Consider the following 25,351-nt stretch of genomic DNA (forward strand, 5'->3'; position numbering starts at 1 on the left):
AATAAACTAATTGATTTAATGTAAGTTAAATTCGGTTAAGGGTGATTAAAAAAATAAGATTAATAAATTAAAGAAATTTTTAAAGTTATGCAATATGTAATGCCTATTGTGGCATATATTTTAATTTTATTTAATTTTAAATATTATAAATTTATATTTTAATTTTTCAAAATTTTTAATCATTAGGTATAAATATTGAATACTAATGCTGTAACATATACTTACAAAAACCTTAACAAAAATTAAATTTAATGTAATTATTGCTGTTAAAGATTTGTTTTGTTGGTAACAACTCATGTGCACAATCGCAACAAACTTGTATGGACAGATAGCGTGCAAAATGTTTTGCAGTTATTGTATTAAATTGAAGCTTAACAACAAAATAACAATAGAAAGGTCTTATATGTATGTCTTTTATATGCCTTTTTTAATTATTTTGTTGCTGAATTGAGCGCAACTTCTCTTAGCTTCACCGTACTTTTGAAATTGTTGAAACCAGTAATGGTAAAAAAATGGAGCTCTAAAAAATATAAAATAAAATATTTCTATACGGTATTAATCATGCAACACATGTTTAAGTTCCATTTTTTAAATATAAAATATATTGAAAAATATATCTTAAAATTTCAATACATCATCAATTTATATATATTTCTGAAGGTGTATTGGATTTCTCCTCGGGGTCCACTGCATCATTCCATTAAGGAAAGATGTATTGATTACATCGCCAATTTATTTGCGAGTAACTTTGATATTTTTCCCCTCAGAATTTGGATATTTTCTAGTTTTCCTAACTAATGATGAAAAATAAATATTTTTTTAAAAAAGACTCTAATAAAAAGTACATTATGCTTTTATTTACTTCTTATTCTATTCAATATATATAAAATGAGTAAAACTTTGTAACAATTTAAATAAATATAATACTTTGCAACAATTCTTATACTTTTAAATAAGTTTTGTTTTTTCATGATAGAAAACAATAAGATGTATCTAAATAATATGGGTAATAATATTCGCAAAATGAGGGTAAACTTAACAAGTTCTTAAACTTTTAAAATTTAAAAAAAAGAAGATATTTTTGGTTTTTGCGCCATACTTTGAGGTACAGAAATCTTTTTTTTTTGTAGTAAATTAGTAAAATGCAAAGTAAAATAGTCTGCACTCTTAACAACATTTAATTAATCAAAATACTATACATAAAATAATAAAAAATCCTTTATAAATGTCGCACTTAAATTTCGAGAATTTGAATAGACATGAGCTGAGCAATACATCTAAACAAATTTAGTTTAAAGTACTTACTCATAAAAGCTATTGAAAATACTTTGTGAATAACAATAGTAAATACATTCTTTTTTTAAAAAAAGCTATCATGTCTTGAATTATTACAAAAAAATCATTTTTTAATATTTATTACAACTGTGCGCAATACAATACACTTATTTGAAAAAAATAGTATTGAAAAAGTGCATAATGATTTTTTTTCGAAATTTAATCATTCGTAACGTGCAAGATGATGTATGTTTTGAACTGATTGAGATGGACGTTGATTTAAAGAAACAATTATTGACTATAAAGAAGAAATAAACTTTTATTCATTGATTACTATTCCACGTTATGGAAACAAAAATATTGTATCAGAATTTGTTTTTGAAAGGAAAAAAAAACATTTATATGAAAAATCATAAGCAACTTGTACATTTCCTTAGCTTGTACATTTTCGACATTTTTCCTTAGATTGTACATTTGACATTTAAATAAAAACCACTGCTATCAATTCTATAAAACATATATTTTAGTATCCTTAGATAGCTTAAAGATCAAAAATAAAATCCAATAACACATTTGAAATAAATGCTTGAAATTTTGTGGTTGCGGAATTTAAAAGATTTTTTTTCAAATCGCTGAAGATAGTAAAAAAGATAAAATTTCAAGGAAGGAAAAGTATTTGGTATTTCCCAGAAAAAGAACAAAATTTATTGATTTTCGATTGGTATTCTAAAATGATCTCATAGCACTTTTAAACATATATTTCTTCTTAATATTTTTCATTTTAAAACTACGTTTTGTACAAAAATGATGATGCTTTGTCAGGAATAATAACACAAATTAATCAATGTTATATAAATAAATAATATGCTAAAAATATTAAAACTCATGAATATATCAGTTTATATATATGACAAAATAATCACCAGTTTATATGTCCTTGAATATATCAGACAAAATTTGTAAAAAAAAATTTTTATTAATTAATAAAAGTTTAACATATATTCGAAATATATGTTTCTTCAGATTCTTTTATAGATTAACACATTTTACTAATATCATAAAATGAATATAAAAGTAAACTTTGCATTAAGAAAAGCCTGTTCTAGAAATATTATTCAATGATATCTGAAATGTCGTTGAATATATCAGACACAATTAAAATAAATTCATTAATTAATGAAAGTTGAGCATGTATTTGAAATGCATGTTTCTTTAGATTTTTTTATAGATTAAAACACTTTACTACTAGTATAGAATAAATATAAAAGTACTAAATTATTTATTTAATCTTTGTTTTAAGGAATAGCTTGTACTAGAAATAATTAAAAACGTAATTACACAAACTTAGAAGGAAACTTAAGCAAAATATTTTAATTTAAAAAAAGGAAATTATACATATCTAATTTTCTAATAATTAATAACAATAATATATATATATATATATATATATATATATATATATATATATATATATATATATATATATATATATATATATATATATATATATATATATATATATATATATATATATATATATATATATATATATATATATATATATATATATATATATATATATATATATATATATATATATATATATATATATATATATATATATATATATATGTAATATAGAATTTCTCATACGAGTCATTCTATATTAACTGGTAAGCTTAAAACATATGTTTCTTATCAAATTTAAGATGTAGAAGTCGGTCTCTCACAAAGAGCCATAAAAAGTCAAGATGAACCAGATAAGGCCAGATAAAAGATTATTTTCTGAAGTTAATGGGCAATAATTCGTCGATGAAGATAGTCCCAGAAAGTTCCCACCGTCAGAGTGGCGAGATACTTTTAGCGAATCAAAACCTTTAAAATTTTATAAATTGAATGACGTTTCATTGAGATAAGAAGATACTTGCAACCACGCCCTCTCAGAATCTCACTTTAAAAGCTCAGGACTGGCAAAATTGCGTGTCTTTTTCACATTTTCAATGGCTAGATAAAGCTGGGCCAAATCCAAACAATCCCTGCAAAGGGGGAAACCTGATGTGAATATCCCACGCATAATGTTTGCAATACTCCATCTAACGAAATAAAATGCCTTTTTAACAGAAGCCGCCTAAGTCTCTTCAATTATCTAGCCTTTAAAGACATAACATTACATATATATATATATATATATATATGTATATATATATCATCAATCTGGATCAACCACACAACCACAGTGAACAGTTTGATAGAATTAACCCGTATTTGCCTTACATGAAGAGGGAAATCACGGAAACCCAGAGCACTTAGCCTGACGACGAGGGGATTTTAACTCATAATCCGTCTACGACTGAGGATATTTTAAGTCAGGACTATTATCGATGCGAGCCGGAAGCAGAAATCGAATCGACCAGCCAACGTCGGTATTCGAACCTTCACCTCATTGGGAGACGAATACTCTATTTCTCAGAGTCACCGAGAATCCCCCATTTCCTAAAAATGCATAACGTTACAATAAACAATGTCCTTAGAGTCTGATGAACCTGGAGTTTTAATATATATATATATATATATATATATATATATATATATATATATATATATATATATATATATATATATATATATATATATATATATATATATATATATATATATATATATATATATATATATATATATATATATATATTATATATATATAACAGATATCCTTTTATGATAACTAAATATATAATAACTTGATATACTGCTTAAATACTCTAACTTGGATTATAAATTGTCATATATTCTTGTAGTTAATTGTCCTTAAAGTCTATTAACATATTCAAAATAACTTATCGTGTTCACTCTGCATCTAATATGCGATGTAAACTGTACAGGCGTGTTATGAGAAACTAGTCAGTAGCTAACTAGAATTGATGGGCTAAATCTCAGATAAGTATATGACACCTTTATCTTCTCTTGCATATGCTTCCAAATGCCTGAACTTCTCATTTCACAAATTCCTTCGTCTTGAGTTTCTATCATAATATATCCACCCTTATCTCGCTTTAATCACTTTCAGTGTCTTCAGCTTCGAATAATTATTTTGAATAAGATAGTTACAAAAAAAAGGAAATAAAGCCATGCATTGGAAAGATATTTTTGTAAGTATCGTAAGTAAGTAGTAAGTTTGTTTGTATGTAAGTGTCTTGGAATAAGCACAATAATTGTGATTGATTTCTACCATTCAAAGGCTATTCAGCATATTAACAATGTTAGATTTTACATCAAAGCACTTTTTTAATAAAAAATTAAGCAAAATGCAGTATAACATCAACAAAGTGTAGCATCACATTAGCAAGACTCAACCATAGTAAATTGAAAGTTTTAATCCATCTTAAATAAAACTGTGACACTTTCTTAACGCACATTGTAAATTGTTTCTTATAGTAGTTTAAGAAAACCATAATTTTCAGAATCTCTCCATTTCTTTATTTTTAATTTTTATCTTAAAATAAAGGGTAATAATTAGCTTCCATGCAGTAAGTTACTTTATGGTTTACATATGGTATCATAGGTAAGAATCTACCAGCCGTCGGACTAACCATGCGAGATTTTTCTCTCCATGTACTACGAATATGGTTTAGGTTCTCCGAAAAGCCTCAAAGAAAGCTAGTTCACTTCAAGGCTCTATCCAGGAGTTACATTGCCTTCTGGGTTGGGTTCCTCAAAACTACTAGTCTGCGAAAATTAACATTGAGAGTTGTAAACCCGAAAGTGCATCTGCTGCTCAACTCCGGTTATAAAATATGAAACAAGTTAGTTTAAAATATATGCAACGTATAAGGACTGACCTTATAAAATTTATCAATAGTGACAAACAAAGTAGTGTCTCAGCATTTATGAACACTCCGATATTTTTAATAACATCTTTTATCGTTAGTTACGCCAAAAACTGATAGTAAAAGTTAATTTTTTTCTTTTTATTCGTAAGGAACATTTAGCACATTAAGGAAAAATATGAGTTGATTCGAAATAAGATCATTGGATAAAAATTTAAAAGAATGCCTATATTTCAAATTTCAAATAAGTATTTTTAAACAAGTTTATGTCATAAACACATTTATAATTTTCTCATTTTAAAACAAGTATCAAACTATTCACTGAAGAAGAATAACAAATTGCCTACTTAATATACAAAATAAAACTTCCGTAGTTTTCTAGCTAAAGTTGCTCTTATAAAGAATATTTCGGATTAAAATGGATTGTAATTTCCTAGCGCAAGCGAACACGTTATTTTCATTCTGTCTTTCTACGAATTTTACGTTTTATGCTTCGGTTTCAGATATTTTTTCACTAAAAATTTTTCTAACATAATACTTCTTTACTCAAACAGATGCGCAACTTTTGCAATTTTTTATTTCGGTTCATGTAAAAATATTTCCTGGAAAAATCCCCTATTTTAAATGCGTCAATGAAATATATTTATATATATATTCCCGCGAATGCATATTAAACATATAATTTTTTTCCATTATTTTGAAGAAAAATGTTAGAATAATAATGAGTATAATTCAATGCGCTTTTAAGCCTTTTTGAACGTTTACGTCTAAAGTTATTGATACACATTCTTAAGCTTGAAAATTAAAAATATGGTTACAAATATTCTTGAAAAGCATTATAGTCTTGAAAACATTAGAAAAATAGTGTAAAAAATCATTTTTAAATAAAACTTTGAATTTAATTTAAAGAAAGAAATTATCTGTATTAAATGTATAATATTCTCATAAAAAGAGTTTCAATAAAAAGACTAAAATTTACTAAATTCTATGAAAATTTAATATTTACTAAATTCTTAAAATATTTACTAAATTCTATCTTAAATACATGCTTATATTTATATAAAGTAAGAAATACAAAAATCCAGTTCTTACAGTTTTTAGAGAATTATTTTATGCGGTACCATAAATAACTAAAAGATGTCTTTTGTATGCAAAACTCAAATCTTAAAAATTTATATATTTTTTTTTTAAATATTCTTTAATAAATTTTATTGCAACTCTAGAATAAAAATATACGTATCTTTATTGAAATCCATTAATAAAAATACAATTTAGCTTTCTATAAACACAATGAAACTACAACTTTTAAAAAATGATCTTTTTATTTTTAATGCTTTTAAAATATTTGATTTCCTGTAGAATATGACAATTATGTGCCATTTATTTATTTTTTTCTGCAAATAAAGTGCAGGTTGCAAAAAAGCTTTAGGCTTACATCAGAGAATCATAAATTTTGGGTGCCTAAAATTTGATCATAATGTTTTGGGATTATATGTATTAAGGGAAATTCTTTTTGAAAAAAAAATGCAAAATTCTTTGTATAACTGCTTTATGTTTGTTGTCACAGTTAGTTTATCTGTAACTTATAAAAAGATAAAAAAAATTGCTAAATGCTGAAATAGTAGGGGGCAAGTTTATCAATCGCAATATTTTATGCAATATTATGTTTATCCAAATTTTTAATTTCTTAATTGATTTATTTCAAATGTAACAAACATACATTCAGGGGTACAAAGAACAGGACTGGAATTTTAGGAGATTGCATAAAAACACATTTGATTACAAATCGCAGAAAAATGTTTGTTTCCAAACATATTTTGTTTTTACATTTTTAAATCGAAAAAAGAAACTTTTATTTTAAAATTCTTAAAAAATAAAAACTCAATACAAATAAAAGTTTTAAGCAGAAACTGGATTATAGCTCAGAAGAATCAAACGAGAAACTTTAAAAACTAAATAATCTGAATAAATAGCTAAGTTGATTTAACGTTAATTTTTTTTTATTCCCTTTAATACGTTTCAATCTGACGACATTTCCAAAATTAGGCAAGCAAATATATGAAAATAAACTAATCATGTCATAAAATGTATTTTTTTGTTGTTGTAAAGAATTAAAAAAGAAAATTATTGTAAAGACAATAAAACAATGTCATAATGAACACTATTAGTTTTCTCTGGTTGCCTACTACTTCAACCATCTCCAGTCATCTCCAACCATCTTCAATCTACTTCAACCATGCTGTTTAATGAAATTGTCAATTTATTCGAGGACTGGAATAGATAGATTGTTGTAACTTCATCAATAGACATAGATAGATTGTTGAATAGTTATGCTAGACAAATAAACATCCCTCTACCTGTGTTCCCCATTTCTCATAGTTTGTGTTTATCGAGCATTGAATAATAACGTATTTTAATCTAGCTTTTCATAAAGAAGGGCAATCGTTTCAAAACTAAGTTCGTATAATACTATGAATCCATTTGCAACCTAAAAATTATATACGAAGGGGTATAGAATATTATACAACTTTGATTTATATAAGTTTCAGTATTATTATTTTGGCGGTGGGCCGTAAAATGCCTGTTACTATAATACATATATTGGTATATCAGGTACCTATAACCACAATACCAGTAGTACCTATTAGCGTAGTAGTACTACAAACGCCCTATCCCCTAGCCAAGAAGGCTCAGGAGATAGAGCGTTCGAAATTCAATGACGTGAACCGAGTTCGAATTCTAGTGAAGACTGGTCGATATGAATTCCGGCTCGCACCGACCACAGTGCTGACGTAAAATATTCTCACTGGTGGAAGGATCATGGGTATGGGTCCTCTTGCCGTCAAACTAATCATGGGAGGTTTTCGTGGTTTTCCTCTCCGCGTAACCCAAAATAAAATGCCCGTTACTTCCATCAAATAAGCAAATCCGAAGGCAAATTTCCCCCAATTTTTGATCTAGGAGTCCCCTTGTACTCTAGACTGAGTTCAAAATTACAAAGCTACTGGGTTGAACATTAGTAGTCGTAAACACAAATTTGGGTCGATTGTTCGACCACGGTTACAAAATAAAATTAATTATCACCGGTGTTAATATCATTTTGGTGATATTTTTACACCCCCTTGAAAAAGAATTGCACCAGCATGTCTCTTGTACAGTATACAGAAGCTGAGAAAGAAAACATGCTTATTTGCTTGTCAGCACCAATCTTAAAAATTTATGTGAAGTTTTAATATTTTATGTTAAATATGTGCATGGAAGTATTGTAAGAATAAAAGTACATTATCCCCACTATTTTCACTTAACAATATTTAGAGGTCATCGTGAGCAATAAAAGCATTCCCAGTTGTTAAAAAAATATGGCAGAATCAGCACCAGGAATTTTTCGCAAGATTGAACTGGGATGAAATTGATGACCACCATTATTCTACATCTACAGTTTTTGTTTTCACTGAAGTGATGTGTTACTCCCGCGATGCCCTCGAAATCTAAAATAAAGTATCAATGATATAAATGTGAGAAAAGACGATGCAAATAATCGAAAAAGATAGGTTTATATGAAGAATTAAAGGTAATACAGCTAATCGGAATTAAATACAAGCAAATCAGGAAGGATCTGTTTGTGTACTAAAAATATATCTAAAATATGTAGCATTTAAACGCACACCAGATATCGGTATGAAAGTATGAAGCGTTTGATAAAATATAAGAGCAATCTCCCTTTTTCAAAGAGTCCATATCCGAATCAAACTGTTCCTTAGCATGGTTTCTAAACAAATGCTTAACGAGTTATCAAATTCACACACGTGATATAAACTTTTTCACCAAATGTGCTCATAAAAAACGGTTTCGTGAAAGGTCTGAAAGTTTGATTCATCATTACATTCTATGGAGATTTAATTCAGCTAAATTTTATTTTTATTTTTTAACCAGCGTTGAACAGCTGATTTAATTCTGAGTTTACGATGTGGCGTAAATACCACTAGAAATATTAAATACCAATTCACTAGTATATAAGACATGTTAACCTGATTCCATCATGAGGTACCTTTTGATAGATGAAGGATGACGTAGTCGATTTATAGTTCCCCTCAACGACTATCAATATTCAACTCCATGGCCTTGTAATTTTGAACTCAACCCAGAAGAAAAGGGAACATCTGGATCAAACGATAGGAGAAACACTCCTTCTTAGAGGAATTTTTGATGGAACTAACCAGAATTTGTGTTACACAGAGAGAAAAATCACGAATACTTCCATTGGTTAGCCCAACAGAAAAGAAACTCTAACCTATGATTCCTCTTTCACATGGCACATTTTTCGGTTGCACTGTTGTTGGTGCGAGCCGAGTTCAGAACTCATATCAACCAGTCATTGATGGGGTTTGAACCTGGGCACCTCGTTGGGAGGCCTCCCTTATCGCTTGAGAACCACGGTTCTTTTCAAATTCAAACAAATAAATAAAAACAAATAAAATTAAATAAATGTTATATGTAAGATTATTTTTTAATCACGTCCATGGCTATTTATCATAGATTTGGCTATAAAGAATGATTACCTTGAAAAACATTATTTCTAAATCGATGTTTATCTATTATTCATTTTACATCCTTCGTTAAATGCGTTTTGCTATATATTCATTCAAATGATATTTATCTTCCTTATGTTATGAATGAAAGCGGGAACACATTTTGTGTCAAACTTGAACTTAAAATCGGCAAGCATATATTTGCGTAAACAATTTTTTTAATATTTAATTGCTCAAGTAACGGCGTGATGTATAATTTTGCTGCCAAAAGCCATTTAAAGAAAATTAATAGTTTATGTATCGAGACAAGAATTTTTCTTAGAGCATGCATCTTTAATATTAATCGACTTTGTTCGTGATGAACTTACGTAAATATCAACTTTGTATCTCAAGCAAAAGATATTATTTTCTCAAATTTTACTTGATTAATCACCAAATGTCAAAAATAAATATTATGAAGTATTATAAGATATTAAGTAAAAATTAAGTACCATTGTTAAAAATTAGAGTAAATTAGGTCTTTCTTTTATGTGTAATGTATAAAATTAATCTCATATTCACTGAATTTAGGTGAAACTAGATAATTGTATGTGTTTGTTATTGAAAAATAGCTTCTTTGGATTTTAAATAGGCATTTTCCTGAAGTTCTCCAAAAATTGACTTTCTTTGCAATTATTGATTACTGAATTTCTTTGGAATTAAGTGTAGATTAAATATGGTGTTCGAATTAATTGTTTAAATGTCGATTTTTTTTTAAAGATATTCTGTAACCGTAACTTAACCCCGTTTTTCCGCGAATGTGTGTTCACAATTTTTTATAATCTATGATTTATAATCTATGCTTTTTAAACTATGCAACCAATTTCCCTTTTATATATTTTCCAATATTTTAATTAAATTATTTGCTATTTGTAATTACTTTTAGCTTCAGTGTTTTATTTTTTTGGGAAGAAAAGAAATTTTTGAAGACTTGAAAGAACGATCAAATGCGGAGAAATCAAATACTGCTCTTAAAACCGGCTATACTTAACCCGATACAAATAAAAGTCAAATTAAAAGAATTATTTCTAAACAATGAGGGAGTAGAATTAAAGAAATTTTTTTCTTGAAAATCGTGATTAAAAAATGAAAACTCGTAAATGGTGTCCGCTTTGAAATCTCATTTCCTCTATCTTAAACTCTTTTATTTTAAGGACAAAAAGGAAAATGATTCTTAGAAAATCTTATGGTTGTATCAAAATTTAAAATCCAAAGTGACATTGCTGAATTCTGCTGAGTAACCAGTGTTTTGGGGCAGATTTCAGAATAAAATTTAAAGTTCGTACTAAGATGGCTCTGATTGAGAAAACTGTACGAAATAATGTTTTCCGGTGCATTTCAGACCATTGCAAATTGAATATTTGCAAGGCCATTTGTTACCTTTGACCGCAGACTGCACCTAACTTTTACTCTAAAAATGATTACTATATAAACACCATTTTAAAGTTTTTTTATTGCTACTGATATATGTTAATGAATTGTGTAACTTATTTAGAAATATGCTTAGAAAAATATTGCTTCCTGAACAGAAAGAAGCAAACTGTTCAGTTCCATCTTGTTCAGTTTTTTATTAATTAGTTTTTCAAATGTTAAATACTTTTTAGGATATTTGTTACCAAATTTTGTTAGGATAAGTGTTAGAAAGAAACTGCCTTAATATGATTTTTAATAATGATTAAAGGAAATACTGGTTTTTTGAAATATTAACCAAAACCACCATTTAATTTTTTTATAAGTATTTCTTTGTAAATTTAATTGCAATTAGCTAAAACGATTTTCATTAGCATAATTATGCAGCAGTGTAAAAGTACTAAAGTTGAGTTTAAAATTAATATTTGAGAAAAAAAAGGTTAATGGTCCATTTTCTTCGTTGTTCAATGTTGTAATACTATGGGCTTACTGATATACTATGAAGTTAGTGATTTTCTGTGAAGTTATCATTGCCCTCTGTTGAAGAACTGCGCAACTTATTTAAAAACATAATCAAATAAAAAAGTTTCGCAAACAGAAAGCAGCAAATCTTACATTTTTACCGCTTTTTGTGTTTCTTAAATTTGTTTATCAAATTTTTGATTTCTGTTTTTCTTTAGTTTTTTTATCAAATGATTAAATGAGCTCTTATTTTATCATTCACTTACAAACTATAAATATTAAACGTTAAAAGGAAAACGCCCTTATATATAAATAATGCTTAAAAATAAACGGTAAAGCATATATGTTATTTAATGTTTTCTTTATTTCTTCATAGATATTCATTTTAAATTTTATTTTAGTAAAGCATTATATGTTATGGAAGTATTTTTCAAAGCTTGAAGGTTAGAACTCTATAAGGTGTTTAATGGTATACTTATTTGAAAACTCATTCCTATTCCCTTGTTCTTAATTATAATCTTCACGATTCTCGGTTATATATTTCAACTAAATGTAAAAGCGACTTTTTGACAACAAACAGTTACGGCATTAAATTACGAAGTATTCTAGTTGACATTGTAAGCGATTATGGTTAATGGTCAATTTCCTCCGTGTTCAATGTTGTAATACTATGGGTTTACTGATATACTATGAAGTTAGTGATTTTCTGTGAAGTTATCATTGCCCTCTGTTGAAGAACTGTGTAACTTATTTAAAAACATAATCAAATAAAAAAGTTTCGCAAGCAGAAAGCAGTAAATCTTACATTTTTACCGCTTTTAGTTTTTCTTAAATTTGCTTATCAAATTTTTGATTTCTGTTTTTCTTTAGTTTTTTTATCAAATGATTAAATGAGCTCTTATTTTATCATTCACTTACAAACTATAAATATTAAACGTTGTAAGGAAAATGCCCTTATATATAAATAATGCTTTAAAATAAACGGTAAAGCATATATGTTACTTTATGTTTTCTTTATTTCTACATAGATATTCATTTTAAATTTTATTTTAGTAAAGCATTATATATTATGGCAGTATTTTTCAAAGCTTGAAGGTTAGAACTCTATAAGGTGTTTAATGGTATACTTATTTGAAAACTCATTCCTATTCCCTTGTTCTTAATTATAATCTTCGCGATTCTCGGTTATATATTTCAACTAAATGTAAAAGCGACTTTTTGACAACAAACAGTTGCGGCATTAAATTACGAAGTAGACAAGTTGACATTGTAAGCGATAATACTTGTCTCATTCCGGTGTAAAGCAATCTGGTTGCGTAATGTTTTGACCTAATTCTATCTTTTAGTGTCTACTATTGTTTTGAGAATAAATTCGTGAGTCAATAGCCTGGGCAGAATATAAATTTAAGCTTGCAATTAAATAAATATATTGGATTGAACAATGTTCCCATTTTATAGATATTGAATAACTGATAAATATTATATAATATTGATAGATATTGGTAATGATAAATAATTGAGAGATATTGATACTTAGAGATATTTGATAGATGTTGATACTGACAGATAATTGATAAATATTGGTTGTGATAGATAATTGATACATATTGATACTGATAGATATTGAATAATCTGTTGTGTACGTAAATGTTTTGCATGGTGAGCGTTGTATGTGCTGTGTGTTGCAACATTTATATCAAATCAATTTTTATCGATATCATAATTCATTATTGTCACTATTGTTCTTTTTTCATTTCATATTTAAGTATCAAAACATTTACTCTAACAATTAATTTAATAAATGTGTTATAATCAACTTTTTTACAGTTCAACCTTAGTTAATCGGCAAAATTTGATAACCGAAAAAAGTTGCTATTGATGATGCTTTTAACTTAATTAAAAAAAATCATTAACTTAAATGAATGATATCTTAGGAAGTATATTTTCATAACTGTTTTCTTATTACAATTTTAAATGTCTGTTATAGAACATATTCTGTTCTGACAATAATCATTATTACAATGCAAAACTTCTGAAACGAATTACAGTATAAAGTACCAGCACTTTGGGTGCATTATCCGTAAAATATTATACAGTAATTTTTACAGAAGAATTTATTTAGTTACAGCGATTCAGTGATTTGACGGTAATTATTACAGTAAAAAATTACTGTATATAAGATTATAGTATACAGAATTAGAATATATATCGTAACGTGCTTGGTTAAAAATGGATTTTACGGCATCCTGAGTGTCGCTAACCTTTACCGTAATTTGATCCAGAACCTCTCACAGTGTAAAAAATAATTTATGAGTTGCACAGTAATTATAATTAGTTTGATAAATATTTTCAGCATAGTATATCTCCCTAAAATAAAATTTTTAAATTAATCATTTCACAAATTTAATAATGTTCGACATTCGTGGCCATTTCTTGTTTCAAATGCATTACTAGCAACTGATTTTCAGTATTCAAAATTTTCAACGTCTCAAAAAAGAGTTATTTTGAATTTACTCAATCATCCTAGCCAAAGATGAAAGTAATTTTTTCGTGAATTTCTTCGTATAGTTCAGTCCTGATAACGTATAATTAAGCGATTTTAAATTAGAGATATAATCAGCTTTTATCATTTGAAATTGTCGAAGGAAATTGTTTAAATATTTTATAACAAAATTGATAATTACTTGTTCTTGAGACACATTGAATTTATAATTATTTTTATTTGCAATTATTGTTTAAAATGTACTATTGTTTAAAATGTATACTATTACTTAAATACTATTGTTTAAAATGTATTCCTAAATTGAAAATGCAAATTGAAGCTTACTTTTAAATACATTTGCTAAAGAATTAACCATAATTTAAAATGAAATATTGCAATTATTTATTAATTAATATTACAATTATAGTTTATGGTGCTATACCATAAAATATTCCTTATCAAAATATGGTATAAAGTATTTTGGATTTATAAAAATAAAAATCCTTATTTTACCGTAAAATATTTTACCGTAATTTTTGAAGTAATATTTATTTAATTCGAGTCATTCAATGATGGAATGGAATGGGAATTATTACTATAAAAGTACGATAAATCAGATTTTTTGTTCCGTAACATGTTCCGATAAAAATGAATTTGAAGGTAAACAGTACTAGCATTCTGAATGCCGGTACTTTTTACCGTAATTTGATAAATAATAATGCCCTTTTCAATACAGCATTGCCCTTCACACTAGCGTTTGTTTCTGCATTTAACATGTAAGAATAAGTTGAAAATGTATTTAAAAAAATTTTTTTAATTCCATTATTGTGAATACACAAGAATAAGACTAAAATATCCTTCACAATAGCTCTTGCACCTCAATAGGTAAGAGTAAAATAGAAATGTCCCTTACAATACAAAAATGATATTTATATTACAATACGAAAATGACATTTAATACAAAAGTGCAATTGTCCAGCCAGTATCATCAAAAATAGCTATTTTGTTTTGTTAGCTATGGATATCACCTGGTTACTACCTACGTTTGATGTGAAAAGGAAGTTTCAAGAGAACATTATCTCAATTTTGAATGTATTTATTTATTTAACAGTACAATTTAAACATTAAAAATTAAACAATTAAAATTCTATAAGCAGCTGAAATTGGATATTGCGCTGTTTTTACTTTAAATCTGATGAAGTTAATTCTAACTATAATGTGGTTTAAAATTAGTTTGTATTCAATCTTAAATATAACTCCCAAAGTTAGTATTTTTATGTGCAAATTTTAAGAAAAGGTTGACTGTTTCTTTCAAAACCTTATCACAATCTCCGAAACACCATCTCCATTGAAGAAACTATTTTCTTGAAAATCAGATAAGAGGTAATAGAAGTAATAGAGATAGAGATAATATACCAACAACATATTTTTTTTTTCATAATACAAAAAATCCATTAAGTTTCAATTTCATAACACATAATAACACGTAATAAGTTAACACTAGGTAGTGAATTAATGTGAAAATCTCTAAAATATATTAGACTTTTTTAACTAATGAATATTTAGTATAAAATTGATAATGAATATTTAGTATATAATTACTAAATACATATATTAGCAGGCTATAACTTTAATATTCAAGATTTATTTTTACATATTTCATATTTCATTAAATAACTTTAATTTTTCATGTGTCTATATTTTTGTTTTAATTGAGTATTATATCAAGCAAATTAAAACTTAAGTTTAAAAAAATAATTTTAGAAAAACATCAAATTAATTTTCAATTTTTACAAGTAAATCCGCTATATAAACTGTTATAGAACAAAAACAGTTGGAGCTTTTAAAACAGCTGAAATATCGGAATTAAAAAAAATAATCGTTACTATTTTTATTTCGTTTTAATATTCTAAAGGTTATTAATGCTTACTTCATTGAAAACGTATTCTAAATTTTCCAGTTTCATTTACTCCTCAAAAGTATTTAAACTGTTGAAGAGTAAGCAGTAGCACATCATTTGAGTTTTCTGAATACAAACTATATAAATATCTAATTTCTATAAAATCAATTTCTAGAATTTCAATAATTATATTTAAAAACTTCTACTAAATATTTAATCCAAAAATCAATTCATTGTGATGATTCATTAAATTCGGTTGCAAATGAACTAGCTAATTAAATTTTACTTCGAGTTTCAACTTTTAAGTGAAAGGATGAAATTGAAAAAGGATACAAATGTTGATTATGAAAAGAAAAGTAATTATCCAACTCAAGTTTAGTTTTCAATTCTTCTCTGCGGACAATGAAAAAAAATTTTAATATTTGAATCAAGAAGATTATTTTATAATTGATGAAGATTTAAATAATGAGTTCTTAAAAAAATATGTGTAAGAAATATTTTGAGAAAAAAAAACTGTAAAGTTTGTACCAATAACAAATATTCATGAGAAAAATCTTATGAAGCATTTTAAGACATATTTGTTGTTTCATTTACAATTTTAGAATAGAATTAGTATATTGATATAATTTATAACCTATTAAAGCTATTACAAGCAATTTTGAAAATTCTTGAATTATTAATCGAAAAATAGAAAAATGTAATTACAATAGTAGTGATCTTATAAAGATATGCTATAGCATTCATGATTTGTTTAAAAACAAGGTCTTTTCATATTAATATAAGATTTAAATGTATCAATATTGCAAGTATTGTAATACTGAATTGAGTTCAATGATATTATATGAAAACTGCTTTGTGATATTTTCAAACACATTTTAAAATGATTATCTTAATATATAGGGGGGAAAAGCCGAAAAAGCTATGCAAATAATAGTGATAGAAAATAAAACCAATTTTTCGATAAATTATATATAATTAATCACTAGTTAACTTCTTAAAATGCATATAATTAAACGCATAATTTGCTGATAAACAAAAAGGCTTATACAGGCATAAAGAGCTCATGCTGTAATCACAAAAATAATTAAAAATAAACAATTTAAAAAGTGGACTAAAAAATATATATATTTCATTGAAATCTATGTTGTACTATCTTATTTAACTCATCTAATTAAATTAAGAAATGTACTCTTATTTTCAGAAAAGAATGCTATAAATATTTTATAAATAAACGTCATTATAGTTCTTTGTAACTCATTATATTTCTTGCTTATCTATTTTTTCCCCTTTTAACAATATATTATTAACAATCTCACGAATGTATGTGCAGTCATTTACATAATTTGGAAAAATTTTCGTCTTATATCGAGAGGAAAGCATTTACCAGGAATAATTTGAAATAAAAAAACACAATACACTAGTTTAAAATTTTAAAGCAAAATTTTTATTACTATGAGCTTCGCTATATATTTTAGTACTATTTAACTTCACAAAATTTATTAAATTTCATAATAACCAACTTCAAATTTATTAATTCATAGTTCTTTTGTAATTTAATTATTTATTACGAAGTTTTTACCGTATACTGGCATTATTTTTCTCATTAATCTAAATTTTTAATAATTTCCTTTCTTTTAATTTTGACAATACCATTAATAATTCTTATTAATACTATATTATCAGTGTTACGAGCTTTTCTGAAGCAATATTTATTTTTAATATTAAGAGAAAATTATTTACTAGAAATAATTTAAAATAAAGAAATTAAATGGGGCAGTTTAAAATTTTCAAGCAAACTTTATAAAAGAAATTTTGGAATTATTTGTTTCAACATTAAAACTAATAAATATTTTTAAATTAATAAATCCTAAATTAACCAATTTCAAATTTATTATTTCTTGGTTATTTTGTTATTTAATCATTTATTAAATGGCTTTTAGTTTATTTTAGCATTCTTTTTCACTTGAATCTAGCTTTTTTATAATTCTCTTTTCTTTTAATTTGGAACTAACTTTTGGAACTAACTATTTCCATGAACTAACTTTTAAATGAAAATCACACATTTAATAAAATAATATCAGTTTTATATTATAAAATATTACTTAATCCGCTCAGGAAAGAAATGCTTTACCATTTTTTCTCTTTATTCCATTTTAAATTAGTCAAACTGGAGCTCAAGGAAGAAACAAACTTAAGCCAGCACTCTAAATTATTGCTTCTCTGATGCAAATGCTATTTTAGCATTAATTTTCACCAACAATCTGAATTTTTAATGCTTTCTTTTCCTTAAATTTTGACAATACCAAAGTAATACCAAAACTTTTTAATGAAAACCGCAATTTTTTATGTTATAATATTATTTATTTATTATATTATATAAAATAAAACTTTAATCTTTCAGGGTAAAATGGCTTACCAATTTTTTTCCTTTATTTCATTTTCATTTGGCGAGTCTAAATGGAGCTGAACGATGAAATAAACGTGCACCACCACTTTAAATTGTTGCTTCTCTGCCAGGTTCTTCGACCAAGTTTTAGGAAAATCTGGAGAACCCCCTTTCACTCCTTCTCATCTTTCCTGATAGTGGAATTGGATTGGTGCATTTTCGTGCTCCGTCACTCTCTTTATACGACAGCACATGCGCTTACGTGGGCAGAATTAATTTTCGAAAGAACGTCTCAAACTCTTCGAATTCATTTGAGTTTGTTTTTTGCTACAACGAAAAAATGTTTTCTTTCATTGAGAACAAAAGATGAGTCATGATACAAAAATAATAATTAATTTGACGGTGAAATTTTCTATAAAAAAACGAATTCCGTTGCATTTTTAATTAAAAGTTTTGTTTCAGTATAAATTAAAATTTCCAAGTTATATTCATGTAATTAGAATATTGTAAATGTTGCCAACATTTCATTTGAACTTATTATAAACTTCTAAAACTATTTTTTTATTCTTGTTTATACAAAGAAGATTGAGTAATTAAAATTTATGGGCACAATGTTTTGAGGCAATTTGTTGAATTGAAAATATGTAAAATGTGCCAATTTATGTTGTTTTTTTCTTTTATCTTGCAAATGATTACGGAAATTGTTGAACAACGCTGAGTTTTAAACAAATATTTATCAATATCTTGCTATTTTTTAAAGAAAGGAATTCAATGCTTTTCGTAATAAATATTCTTTTTCAAATTTATAAGTCTGTTTTTCAAAGGCTTACTCATCAGATGAAATAAAGTTTTTAATCAAATAATTTTTATTCTATTTCTTGTAACAGTTATTCATGGATATTAAACTTTGTTTCTATTCAGTCAGCGCCCTCATTGATGATTCTAAAAATAGTGCAAAAAATCAGCATGACAAAGAACTAAAGCTTTGTTAAAAGAAAAATTTCTGTGACATATGTTTTTTAATATTCAAAATGTTTCTCTTTAGGAAAAACATTTAAGGAGCAATTGAATTACCAAAATTTTTGTATGCTATTTTTTACAAAACTTTTGAGCGTGTCGGTGGAACGTAAATTTTGATTATTTAATTTATTTAGTTTTGGCTCTAAATTTTTGGTTAGTCGAATCTTTTAACTTTTAATAAAAAAAATTATGAGCCAAAAAAATGGACCACACTGAATAATTTTTGATCTAATGATCGGATCTTCGCGTTCTAAGACTCATTCTTAATGGTTCGAAGAGGTAAACTCAACTATAAAGCAGATATGCGGGTTAGTTTGGGATACAACGCGGGTTAGTTCCATCAAAAAGTCCTCCACGAAGGCAAATTTCTCCTAATACTTAATCCAGGAGTTCCCTTGTCTTCTCGATTGGGTTCAAAATTACAAGGCTACGGAGTTGAACAATAGTAGTCGTAAACTCAAAAATTGGGACGTCTGTTCAACGACGTTTATAAAAACAAAATCATAGGGGATAGCCGCCATCTGAGAAATAGGATCCCCATATTTTTGTCGGGATAGCGATTCAAACTTTGAATCCCTAACGTTAATGTTTGCTTTTACTTTTATTAATATCAGTTTCCTACTCTTATTTATATAATTTTAATATCAGCCGATATAACTTTGAATTGTAAGGTATATAATCCTTCACACCATATTAAAATATGTAATTTTACATAGCAAAATTCAAAATTTGAGCAAAATTGGTTGAACAGCTCCAGAGAAATCAAATTTTAAATATACAACTTTTTTAAAATTCGATTTCGCTCGATTCGATCAATTTCGCTCAAATTTTGTATTTTTCCAAGTAAAACTACATACTTTAATATGATGTAGAAAATTTTCTACCTAACAAATCAAAATTATTTCGACCATTCTTAAATAATATAATAAAAAATACTAAATATTTTCTAAAAGTTAATTTTTGCATTGTAACTAAACTATTTTTATAATTATGCCTAAAAAATTTTCAATTAGCATTTTTAATTAGCATATTTAAGGTCACCCCCCTAGAAGCATTAAAATTGAGTCCTAAGCGTAAAGAGCCAATCATTAAATCAAGCATTTTTCAATGTGGTCAGTTTTTTGCAGCACTCTACACGAATTTCAATATTTTACATGCATTTAGATTTTTGACAAAACTATAGTTTACTAAACATCACATTTCCTATGTTTTTTTTCTGAAAGAGCATGTAAGAAGAAAAGGGCGCCTGAAACGTTACTCTCTCACTCCCAAATATCTTTCAATAATTCCAATATGAACCTTCTTAGAACAAAACTACAGACTTGTTTGTGATCACACTAATTTTACAAAACACTTACATTAGTCACAAAGAAATAAAGTTTTAGTAGCTTTTATTCGTTAACTCTGTTCTAAAATTGGTCAGCATTTCTGTAAAACTGTCAGTATTTTGATTTCTTCTTTTTTTTCTCAAATTTTGGTAGTAGGTCAGTTTTATTAACCCCTGACTAGCCTTGATCTCTGAAACGCTTGTTTTCCATAAAATTGTTAGATTTAGTCATTATTCGTTTTTTAAATATTTTTCTTGTTCATTTTACTATCACAGATGATAAAACACTGTTAATTACTCATAATTCACTGTTTCCTTAATTTTTTTGAAGTAAAACAATTTTCTCTCATATTTTCGTTTAAAAAAATGTTTTTGCATGCGTATAATGGTGGGGAAATTAATATTATTTTATCCATTCTGAGTCGCTATTTAAATTACAAAATCTTGTGTCAAAATCTTTATTTTATAGATCCATTGGATTGTATAGTTGAATGAACGAACTTCAAAAAGGAAGTTAATTTATACAAATTTCTTATAATAAAGAACTAAACTTTTTCAGAAACTTTCAACACATATTTCATGTATAACTCTTAAAAACATATTGAGTGCATTTTTCTTAAGATAATAAATAATACCCGGAAGTCAGAATATCATTTAGGGTTAATAATCCTTACGTAATAATCCTAATCCTAACTTCAGGTTAGTAATTCATTATCAATCCAGGATTCATTATCCAGATTACAAAAAAGCAAATCACTTCAGAGAGATGTGAGGTTGTGGTTTGCATTCACTACAAACCTCGTCAAAACATATGAAATAAATAATAAACAACTTTTCTTCTTTTCGTGGGTATTCTATGTGGTGTTTAATTTCGTACTTGACAGAAAAACTTCTTAAAATAGTACTTCTTCAAGTTCTGTACTTCACAGAACCACCTTATAAAAGCACCTCAATTTTACCTCTAAAACACATAATCTTTTTGCAAGGGCCAAGCAGCTTCTATATAATTCTTGTGGGCTATTTTAAAATATAGCAAAAATTTAAACAAACAGGGTTGTTGCTATCTCTAATACAAAATAAATTTTGGTAAGAATTTTTTTTTTCTACTCTTAACAAATAAAGCATTTTTTCGCATGTGCTAATATTTTTCATTGACTGATTAACTTTAATTAACTGAATAGGAGAATCACGATTTTAGGCTTTTAAAATATGCCAACATTTCTTCCGTTTCAATTAAAAAACGGGTGAAAACTTGGCAAGCTTTTTTTTCTATTTTCAAGTAATTTTTTTGACGGATAATTTTGTAAGAAAACCTATTTTAAAAAGAAAGGGTAATGCTTTTCAAATGCTCAACTATTTTTTGCTGATACTCTTTTGATAAAAATGTCCGAAGTTATGCAACTTAGAAATATAACTAGATTTTGGCTAAAAGAGTACACAGAGTTTTCTGTAATCACAGTTCTGAATACACATTTTTTTCTACTATTGTCAAAATAGAAATACAAAAAATATGCTCATCACAGTTCACAAATTAGGGAAGAAGTTAGTTATAATCATTAAATGAAAAAGAAATCACTACATCTTTCTAATCACCACTAAAATAGTAACCTTTTGGTTGATTGAGAAAACAAAGAGGAGTTATAAAGGTAATTATTAGAAACATTTCTAAATTTTCAAGGAATCAGTAAAGTTTTGATTCCTATTTTATCTCGCCTTCCTCACTGAGAATTTCAAAGATTTCGATAATATTTTTCTTGTATTTTAATTGGTTAAGTATTAATGCAAAACCCTTGAAGAGTTTACATTGTTATATTAATTTTTAAAAAGATTCTAAATGGATTGATTAAGGGTAGTCATTAGGCAACTCCCTATATATTGATTCGCATATATTATGAATATTATATTTAAATTTTTAGTCTGACTTTTACAGTAAAGTTTTAACACTATATATGCTTCACTTAATTTTTAATTAACTGTTTTCTAACAATGAGTTGCATCTTTCTTAATTTTAACAATAGAACACGTAATCAAGATTTCATTACATAAAAAATTTAATTATTGCTTAACAATTAAAATTCGATTGTTAGTCTATGAACAATAAATTATATTCATTATTAATAACTAAATTACATACTTGTCAAAGTCATTTTTGATCATTCTAATTTGTGCTTTCAACACTGATTGTGCGTTTTAGAGTTCTTGCTTAATAGCAAATTGATTTTGGGATATTTTTCCTGCGTTTTGGTAGAGTAGATTGAGAAATGGATGATCATTTTGATCAAAGTGATCATGATTGGGATGAACAGGAACCCATCCCCCCTGATTTATCAGGAGAACATTACCAACAGAAAAGGGATGCCATGAGAATTTTAGAAGGCCACAACTTCATGTGCATCGAAAAGCTGGGGTCTGGCGCCTTCGGTGATGTATATAAAATGACGGACTTCTCTGGCCAAGAAGTTGCAGTTAAGATTGTTTCCCTGGAAGTCATTAAACAAAATGAGATTGAAATTTGGCCAAAAATGTCTCACCCAAATATCATTCCACTCCTGCAATACTTTAGCTTCAATAATCCCGATGTAGGAGTTTTTGTAATGCCTATTTACAGGGACAATTTGCAAAATGCAGCCCTAGACAGGCAATTTTTGAGACAACCAGGCGCCCTAGACTACCTCAAACTGTGGCTTAATGATAGTCTTTGTGGTCTAACCTATTTGCACTCTAACGAGGCCTGCCACTTGGATATAAAGGCAGACAACATCTTGATCTCGCAAGATTATAGAGCTGTCATATGCGACTTTTCTTGTCTTGCGTGTGCGACAAAGACAATACCAAGGTGAGCCATTTAGCATTTGTTTAATATTAGTCAAAATACATTGCTTAGTGTATTTTCATTTTAAGATTCAATTCTTTATCCTGTTGATATTTTTTACTTACAATGCTTTCAAGTATAACTAAGATTATTTTTAGTTTTTAATATCCTTGTCTTGTTAAAAGTTCACAGCAAGGATTGGAAGGAGAAAGACGGTTTGGGTAATAGTTTGCAATCGGAGTCCCCTCTTATATTCAATAATTTGAAAAGAAACCAATACATATGGAAATACACCAAGAACCAATCACATAAAAACAAAAGTTGTGGTAACCCACAGGTGACGTCATAGAGAGCAAACGCAGAAAAGAATATAGTGGTAACCAGAAACGGGTTGCAGAAACACTGAACAAAAATTAGCGCCAAATCAAAGAGCCCTCAACACTGCATTCCTAACCACGAGGGTAGTACTAAACAAGAGGAGGAGGTAATTAAAAAAGAAATTTAAAATGGAAATTAAAACAGAGTTAAGTACTACAAAAAATTAAAAACTGAAATGCAGAATCTTCTTGGTAATTAGGGCGATTAGAATTAATAAGATGAACAAGGAAAAAGTGAACTGATATAAAAACCTAAAAGGTTTTGTTAAGAATAAAATTGCTAAAATTTTCGACATTAAAATAAACGTATTCTGTCATTTTTGTATAAAGCTCAACTGCAGCACAGAATGATGCTACTACAATGAAATACAAAATGCACATTTCAAACTGGCAATTCTAAATTATGTTTAATCGTTACAGCTCTTTAAAATCACATTGGCTAGTTTGTCAATTTGAAAATTACGATCCTTAATTTTCCAATATTTTCAAAATGGGCACTGTTCTGGTTTATTTTTGGTGGTTTATAAGGTTTTAAATTAAAATTAATTTCTTTACAGGGATGATCTTGGATTGTCGCTCATGTATAGACCTCCAGAAGCTTTCCCATCTTTTGGAAGTGGGACAGAAGTTGATGGCAAGGCTTTTGATATGTGGGCGTTTGGAATTATGGTTTTAGAGCTATTTACCAGTAAATCTCTAAGCAGAGCAATAAGCTGCGCCGGAAACTGGAACAGAGATATTTATCCTATCCTGTTCAACATTCTTCAGGTATAATATATATATATATATATATATATATATATATATATATATATTATACCTGAAGAATGTTGACAATGAAATTCAAAATATATATATATATATATATATATATATATATATATATATATATATATATATATATATATATATATATATATATATATATATATATATATATATATATATATATATATATATATATATATATATATATATATATATATATATATATTATTTTTGTATAAAAACAAATTTTAGAAATGAAATTTCGTTGTTTAAAATTTAAGATATATGTAAATCTATGATGAGTAGTGCACTAGTTTGATTTGACATTTGATACGAATTATCTATAGTTATAAATATCAAATATTTTACTGCGAATTAGTTTTCGAGTTGACACATCCACAAAAGTTTAACTTTTTAAGTCATAACTTGGAATTCTTCAATAAATTTCAAATTAATATATATTATTCCCCAATTTTTTACTGTATATTTCCTAAGCAGATATGAGGAGATTCAAAGTAAAAAAAGGTATTAAGTAAATCAGAAAAAAAAAGATTTTTCTTATTGAAATGTTACTTATTCCAAATATTTAGGCGCAGGACTAAATAAATTGAGATTTTAACGAAATAATAGCACCCAGTTATAAAGTTTTATCATTCATAGCTTTAATTATGTTTCTTGGAGTTACTTTAAAATTTTATTCATGATTCCTAAGTCAATGTAGATCACGCTTGTAGAAA

At 26.8% G+C, this 25,351-nt stretch overlaps 1 protein-coding gene across 1 annotated transcript in view; it reads right to left on the minus strand.

Moving 5' to 3' along the window:
- The window catches only part of LOC107453392 (RYamide receptor), a 46,188-nt gene extending 27,679 nt beyond the window's left edge, over positions 1-18,509 (minus strand). Inside the window, exon 1 of the mRNA XM_016070212.4 lies at positions 18,341-18,509. The gene's annotated coding sequence lies outside the window, so the exon portion shown is untranslated. The remainder of the gene's footprint in view (positions 1-18,340) is intronic.
- Between the last annotated feature and the right edge of the window lie 6,842 nt (positions 18,510-25,351).

This window comes from Parasteatoda tepidariorum, chromosome 6, assembly GCF_982258835.1.
Source record: "Parasteatoda tepidariorum strain Cologne lab strain chromosome 6, Ptep-v5.0, whole genome shotgun sequence".
Lineage (NCBI taxonomy): Eukaryota > Metazoa > Arthropoda > Arachnida > Araneae > Theridiidae > Parasteatoda > Parasteatoda tepidariorum.